Consider the following 7,557-nt stretch of genomic DNA (forward strand, 5'->3'; position numbering starts at 1 on the left):
ATATCTTAAGTAGGCTTGAAGGATCTTTCTCTACAACACAATAAAATAATATAAATTTTTGTGATTTAGAATATAAGAGAAAGCCTATATTTATATCCAAGGATTTGTGTAGCTTGGCTGGCCTTCGGTTGGCCGAACTTCAAAGATTACGTTCCAATCAGAATCTAAAAATTGTAGGATAAAATCTTTCAAATCTTCGTCAAGCCAAAGCCCAGATTCGGCTGGCTGAACACTAAGTTCAGCTGGCTTAAGCTCAAGTTCAGTTGGCTTAACTGGTCTGGATTTCGAAATCATTCCATTGTTGGAAACTTGACCGAACCACTTTGGGCTGGCCGAACCTATTGCAAAAAAAGATCTTATGTGATTTAAATTTTGTCTGAATTTTGCATGGTTGGTCCAAGTAGTTAGGCTGGCCGAACTGGACGTCGGGCTGGCCTAACTAGTGTGCATTTAACATAAAATGTGATTTAAGATATGTATGAGTGAAATACACCGAACCTACGGTCCAACTAGGTTTATACCACTTGTAGGTTGACTCATACGAAGTGTGCTGAACTTCAAATCATGAATGATCTTGTATTGAGATGTTGAATCTTCTTTCCAGGAACTTGATTAAGTTGATAGCTTGTCTTTAGTCGATCTTGGGATCATAACCAGACTACAAAATTTGACAAACCAATATGTGCTTTAAGTATAAGCACTTACAATATGAAATGCATTTGAAGCTGATGATATGAATATTTCATTCGTAACTATAATCGGAAAAAAGATTAAAAGAATAAAATAAAAAGGGATGACTAATGATAATATGTTTGTCGTCTAGTAAAATTATAGGGCTTCGTAATAGGAAGGTTGTTAGAGTTGAAAGCTAGATTGCCTACTCAGTTAGCTTCATGGAAAGACAGTCAGCAAGAGATAAAAACATGATCGTCACATGGCTAAGCTTCAGTATGCAAGACAAATGTGGTCTGTGGGAATGGTCGTTTGTTCGTCACTTGGATAGTGTGAACTAAGCTTCATAAGCGAGACGCCCAATGGTTGATGAAGATTCGATATTCTATTCTTTGCAAGGTTGGACTTCGTAGGTGAGACGGTGGTTAATAACAACAGTTTGCTTGTCACCCAACCACATACTTCCTAGGCAAGGAGGTTATTGTGGTGACAATCTATTCATCACTTGGAACCAAACTCCATAGGTAAGATAGTCGTAGGAATTACTATATATATGTTGCTCGAAATCTCCTTTCGTACGCGAGATTGTCATGATTTGACTAACTGTTCGTTGCTTGGTTAGGCTTCAGTAGGATAATTTGTTCATCACATAATGAAACTTCGTAGGCAATGCATTCGATGATATCTCTAAACACGTAGGAGAAAAGGCCTTGTGGCCATTTGCTTAAAACTTAGGGATCTTCCTAGTAGTCTAATGATGTGTCCGTGGATAGTGAGTGGAGTAATCTAATCGATCCATGATTTCTTTAACATCACACTGGTTAGCATTATAAGAGTTAGATGCAACATTACATTGATTTGACTAAATGTATGTTTCTCAGTTAGGCTTCATAAGGATAGCGTGGATAACAATAATTTATTCATTGCACAATCGAACTTCATAAGTGAGGCAGTGGATGGTATCTCTAAGCACGTAAGAGAAAAGGCCCTACGGCCCATTTGTTCAAAACTTAGGGATCTTGTTAGCGGTTCAACGATATATTCGTGGACATAGAGTGGAGTAATCTAATTGATCCATGATTTCTACAACATTGCACTAGTTGTAGAAATGGAAGAGTTAGATCAAATCTAAACTAATATAGGTGTTCACAACCCCAAGTGTAGGGTCACAATGTAGTATAATCTCGGTGAGACCGAGGTCGAACTCACGAGGACTAATCTTATGCATTTTCTGAAAGCAACTAGAAGAAGAACTAGAAAAAGATGAAAATCTAAATCTGGAATATTTGAGAGAGTAATTGTGATTAAAGTAATTAAAACTAGTGAATTTAAAGGTGGGAAAGTAGGGTTTCCAAGGATCCACTTGTAGAGATCAAGGAGATCTATGCTTGATTCATGAACACAACTGGAATCAGAGTTCCATCTTATCCAATTGGAAGATATCTCAGTAAAATCAATCTGAACTTCCTTTGACCTAATTCTCAATGGAAGAGTGGTGCGAGAACTAGAAGTGATTCCATCACAAGACCATGCCCATGAGACAATAGCTCACAACAAGATTTAGCAATCCTACAACCAATCTGAGAGAATTGTGAAAGTTAGGGAGGATTCCATCACCCAACCATACCTAAGGGACGATGGTCAACAATAGGATTTCCTAATTTCACAATCTCAAAACATGAAAAGAACATACTCAAAGTTATCGTAGATCTGTTGTAATTTGAGTCACAATAAAGCATTAAAAACTGAAAGTATTCCTTATAATCAAACTAGAATCAAAGATAGTTCATTATAAACATGAACTAAAGCAATAGAAAACAACCCATCATGCTACAAGCTTCACCTCTTAGCCCTAGCTAAGAGGTTTAGCCAATCATAGACATGACTGAACTAGAATCTCTTAAGAAAAGCATAAAAATTACAAAGGAAAAGGAAGAAAAACTCTTGGTGATGGCTCCTCCATGCCTTTGATCCACTCCCCAAAGCTTAGATGATGCCTAGGGATGCCCTAGGGACCCTTATTTATAGTTTTGCAACTTAAACTTTCACATCAAGTTGGAAAAATTCGGAAACCACTTCAAATTTCCGCACTGTGTGTTGTCCGCCTAACCTTGGACTAGTCGGGGAAAATCCTTGCACTAGTCAAGGGAACCTTCAACTGGTCAAGGATTTTCTTTGACTAGTCAAGGATGACCTAATTTTAGGGATTTTAGTTGTTAGAGATCGAGTCGAGGCAACTCGACTGGTCGAGCCGAAGCTAGGATTGGTCGAGGATCACACAAATTCACTTCAAAACTCCGATTTTCTTCATTCTTTTGACTTGATTTTCTTGGATCTTCAGTATGTGCATTCTTCATTCCTGGTCTCAGTGATTCTTGAGCATTAAATCTATGCTTTTAACATGCTTTTTAATCCAAACTCTTGAATTCACCTTGCACCACAAACATGATTAAAATAGAACATTAAGCATGATCATGTTCATAAAACCAGGGAATAACTGGGGTCCAATATACAATATTTAACCCTCAACACAATCCCCAACCAGCATTTTGCTAGTCCCGAGCTAAGTATGTGAAAAATAAGTTTAATGCGCAATGTTCAACCTTTTTCAAAAAATAATCTTTTGTGTATTAAGTATGCATGAGTAGACTCAAGATGCGAAAGTGAATTTTTGAAAACCTGGAGCCGAACCACATAAGCAACTGATCAAATAAATCCTTTCGCCATTAGGTCAAAGCATAGTTCGCATATTAAGTTTTTCAACATGCTCAGTGAAAATACTATCTTTTCATAATGTTAGCCATGCTCATCACTTCAAGATTGGTTGAAAACCCAAGTATTGATTCCGAACTTATCTCCTTTTCCTTCTTTTTTCAGTTTTTGATTTTATATTGACGGTCATTTGTATTTATTCCTCTTCTTTAGACATTATATTCTTTTCAAAGACATTTTTCATTCCCCTCAAAAGATGTTGTCATTTTTCATTATTTATGACTTCTTTGTCGATCTCCTATTTTTAACTAGTTCTTTCTTCTTTTAAGGTGGATAAAATTCTGCAGACTCGATTCTCAATATCTTTCAATGATCATCATATTAACAATCAGAAATTATAGTACTATTCATAAAAAATAATTTGCATAACATAATATTTGAACTTACTCTTAATCAATTGAATGTAAGGACCATAAGTGATAAGTTACTTAGTTTCTCTAACTCTAACAATTCAGAATTTGATTTTTATCATATCATTATACTCAAAGCAGTCTTAAATACACAACTTATCGCTTTCCAAATAGATAAAGATTGAAAATTTTCAAAAATTTTACAAATTTTGCTCAAAACTGATAAAACACTGATTAGTTTACGTAATCTCCCATCCCCAACTTAAACTCTACGTTGTCCTCAATGTAAAAGAAATAAGCATCATTTGAAAAAAGAGACAACATAGTTAAAAGAGAAGTGATGGAAAGATAGTACCTGATGAAGAGATTTTGCAGCTTTTAACATAGGATCTCAATGTGAAGGTGGGTTAACACAAGAGTTTATCAACCAAAAATAAACTATCCTAAAACGGCGGAAGAAAACTATCCTAAGCAGCATAAAGCCGACTATCCTAAAATGGCAGAAAATAATAAACCTAACTACACCTCCGTCATATTAGGAGATTAATCCGAATAAATAGGATCATCTAGAGGTATGGATATGTCCTCTTAATTAAATTTCTCAACAAATGGCTTTAATCGATGTCCATTTACTTTAAACTCCATTGTTTGGATTTCGAATCTCGATAGCCCCATGAGGATAAACATTGATAATAGTGAAAGGGCCGGTCCAACGAGATCAGAGTTTACCTGGAAAGAGATGTAATCAAGAATTGTACAAGAGACCTTTTAACCTGGTGTGAATGATTTTTGAAGAATGTGTTGGTCACGAAACACCTTCATCCTGTCCTTGTAAATTCTCGAGTTCTCGTACGCATCATTCCGGATTTCTTTGAGTTCATTCAATTGAAGTTTGCGTAACGAGCCAGCGTTGTCTAGATTTAAATTCAAAAATTTAATCCCCCAATAGGCTCTATGTTCCAACTCTACAGGCAAGTGGCAAGCCTTCCCATAGACAAGTCTAAAGGGAGACATCCCAATAGGGGTCTTAAATGTGGTAGGTAAGCCCATAAGGCATCGGTCAATCAGATTGATCAATCCTTACGATTAGGGTTAATCATCTTTTCTAAGATGTGTTTAATTTCCCTATTGGAAATCTCAGCTTGCCCACTTGTTTGTGGGTGGTATTGAGTGCTCACTTTATGAGAGATGCCATATTTCTTCATTAAGTTCGCAAATGGCCTATTATAAAAATGTGAACCCCCATCACTAATGATGGCTTGAGGCGTTCCGAACTGGAAAAGAATGTTCTCTTTTATGAATTTAATGACCATTTGATGGTCATTATTTTGGCATGGAATCACTTCTACCCATTTAGTGACATAATCTATGGCGAGAACAATATATAAATTTTCAAAAGATTGGGGGAATAGTCCTATGAAATCAATGCCCTAATAATTAAATGCTTCAATGATCAGAACGAGGTTAAGAGGCATCATATTTTGATGGAACAATGCTCCCAACTTCTGACAATGCTCATAAGCTTTGCAAAACTCATGAGTGTCCCTGAACATAGTGGGCCAGTAAAAGCCACACTGTAAAATCTTTGTCGTGGTCTTTTTAGCAGAAAAGTGACGACCACAGGCCTGGGAGTGACAGAAGGAGATGACACTTTGGTGTTCATTGTTTGGCACACATCTCCTTAAGATTTGGTCTAGGCAATATTTAAACAAATATGGATCATCCCAGAAAAATTTGCGAACCTCGGCGAAGAATATTTTATCTTACGAAGTCTAATGTGTTGGCGTGAAACCTGTGGCAAGATAATTAACAATATCAGCAAACTAAGGTGAATGGGAGACTTTGAACAATTATTCGTCAGGGAACATGTCATTTATATGTATCATTTCAAGGGAATCAGAGAGATCAAGGTGGAAAAGATGGTCAGCCACTACATTCTCTGCTCCCTTTTTATCTTTTATTTCCAAATCAAATTCTTAGAGTAAGAGGATCCATCTTATCAAGCGGGGCTTAGCATCATTCTTAGAAAGAAAATACTTAAGTGCTGCATGATCTATATAAATGACAATCTTGGATCCGATCAAGTATGACCTAAAATTGTACAAAGCGAATAATACAGCTAAGAGTTCCTTCTTTGTAGTTTGGGGCAATCTTCAAATTATGGCCTTCACCAGTTAACTTCAAGTACTGGCATAGTATCAAGTATGGCACCCATCTCCCTAATCATGTCATCATCAAAATCATGGGAGTGGGCCAGACACATCTCTAGAAGGTCAGAGGATAAGGTCATCAAAGTTCTATCTTCCATGAAAAATTCAATCATGTTAATGTTGTGGAAATCGTCATCATCCTCTAACTGTTTGCTGTGTTGAAAAAGATATTCAACTCCAATGTCATATTCCCAAAAGACATACTCATGACCTCATTCTTGTAATTAATTATTGCATTTGAAGTGGCAAGGAATGGGCGACCAAGAATGAAGGGAATTTGAGTGCTCATGTTATTGATGGGTTCGGTATCTAGGACAATAAAATCTACTGGGTAGTAGAGTCTATCAACCTGGACCAACACATCCTTAATTACCCCTCTTAGTACATAAACTGAGTGGTCAGTAAGTTGTAAAGTGGTTAGGGTGAGTTTCAATTCACCCAAACCTAACTATTTGTAGACCGAATAAGGAATCAAATTTACACTTGCTCATAAGTTAAGAAGTGCGTGCTCAATCCGGTAGTTCCTAATTACGCAAGCAATGGTTGGGCTACCGGGATCCTTGTACTTTTGTGGCACATCTTACTTTAGGATGACACTCACTTTTTCAGTTAAAAAGATTTTCTTTTTGATACTTTGCCGTCTTTTAGTTGTACACAAGTCTTTCAGAAATTTGGCATATGATGGTATTTGTTTTACGACATTAAGTAGAGGAATATTGACCTTCACTTGTTTTAACACTTCTAGAATGTCCTGAGAGTTAGAGAGAAGTTTTGCTGCAACCAACTGTTGGGGGATTGGGACAATCATCTTGCCTTGAAGTTTCGATTTCAATTCTTGTGGAGTAGTGCTAGGTCTATCATCATTGTCCTCTTCTAGTTCCTTAGGCTTTTCAGCCCTAACCAGAATAGTTTTGTCAATGGTCTTGCCACTCCTAAGAGTGGTGATAGATTTAGCTTGCTCCATTTGATTTGAAGAGCTTGGATCGCTTATCTCGTATTACGGTTTAGGATTGGGGAGAGGTTAAGTAGGAAGCATCCCCCTTTCTTTAACTATAACACATGAATCCATCTTTTGCATATATTTTGTAAGTTCTCATATTGCTTAAGTAAGCTTTTGAGTTGGTGTGGAATTTTGAACCAGTTCTTCTTGAGGTTTCACTTGATTTGGAATTTGATTAAAGAAACCTTGAGGGGTAGCAGTTTGTCCATTCCTCCAATTGAAGTTTAGTTGATTTCTCAAATTATGATTATATGTATTGGAGGTAGGTCCATTGCAAGGTCTTTGATAATTATTCACGGCATTAGATTGCTCATTTAACACCTCTTGAAAGGTAGGTATTGTTGGACAATTTTTAGTTGTTTGAACGTTGTAAGCACAAATACCGCAAATAGTTTCCTTAACCTTATCCTTCTTTAGTTCCATGGCCTCAAATTTCCTTATGAGATTAGACACTTTAGTAGTAATATCATTATCCTCTTTCAGAAGGTATAATCCACCCCTCTCCTTTGATTGTGTGGGCCTAGAAGTGGTGCTTGATTTTGGGTAATTGTCC

Source organism: Magnolia sinica, chromosome 16 (genome assembly GCF_029962835.1).
Source record: "Magnolia sinica isolate HGM2019 chromosome 16, MsV1, whole genome shotgun sequence".
Taxonomy (NCBI): domain Eukaryota; kingdom Viridiplantae; phylum Streptophyta; class Magnoliopsida; order Magnoliales; family Magnoliaceae; genus Magnolia; species Magnolia sinica.